We start from the raw sequence: 757 nt of genomic DNA on the forward strand, positions 1-757 counted from the left end.
GTGAGTGCACAAGTGGGGGAGAGGGAGAGGGACAGAGAGAGAAGCAGACTCCCCGCTGAGCAGGAAGCCTGATGCTGGACTCCATCTTGGGACTCCAGTATCATGACCTGAACTGAAAGCAGCCGCTTAACTGACTGAGCCACCTAGGTGCCCTAATTTTTTTTTTTCAGTCTTGCATTTCNCAGTCTTGCATTTCCGCTTAAAACACTAAAATGCATCTTTAAGTGATAGCATTTGAAAGATTGTATCACAAAGCCTCTTTCTCTTTTTCCAGTAGAATGAGAAATGGGCTAACTATCTTGCCATTAGTAAAGATTGTCTGGCTGCCATAGACCCAACACAGACTGCGAGTTCAAGGTCAAGACTATACTTGCAGGGATCATTTTTATGGTTTGTTACTAAAGAAGATCTCTGAATGTGTAGAGTACCCAAAACCAAGAGGGGGAGGTGCTAGCTGCTCTCTCCCTTGATGGTAATTCTTTTCCTCCTTTGGGGCATTAAGAGACAGGGGACACTCTCTGAGGGGTTTCTGTTTTCCCTTGGTTTAATAGAAGGCATTTTATTAACCTTGCTCTGTAAGTAGTGGCTGGTTTGTCTACGACATTTTGGTGTTTTATTTTCTCTTTACGAGTTGTTCCTTTTTACTTTCAGCATGTGGGGCTTTTTTTTTTTTTTTTAAAGAAAGAAGGAAGAGCAGGAAGGGCAGAGGGAGAGAGAATCTTAAGCAGACTCCACCCCTGCCCCCTCTCCCCCCTGA

General features: G+C 44.2%; 1 pseudogene; it reads left to right on the plus strand.

Annotated features, from left to right (window-relative positions):
* Window positions 1–360: 360 nt before the first annotated feature.
* Window positions 361–527, plus strand: LOC117797769 (annotated as a pseudogene).
* Window positions 528–757: the final 230 nt, after the last annotated feature.

This window comes from Ailuropoda melanoleuca, unplaced genomic scaffold, assembly GCF_002007445.2.
Source record: "Ailuropoda melanoleuca isolate Jingjing unplaced genomic scaffold, ASM200744v2 unplaced-scaffold13013, whole genome shotgun sequence".
Lineage (NCBI taxonomy): Eukaryota > Metazoa > Chordata > Mammalia > Carnivora > Ursidae > Ailuropoda > Ailuropoda melanoleuca.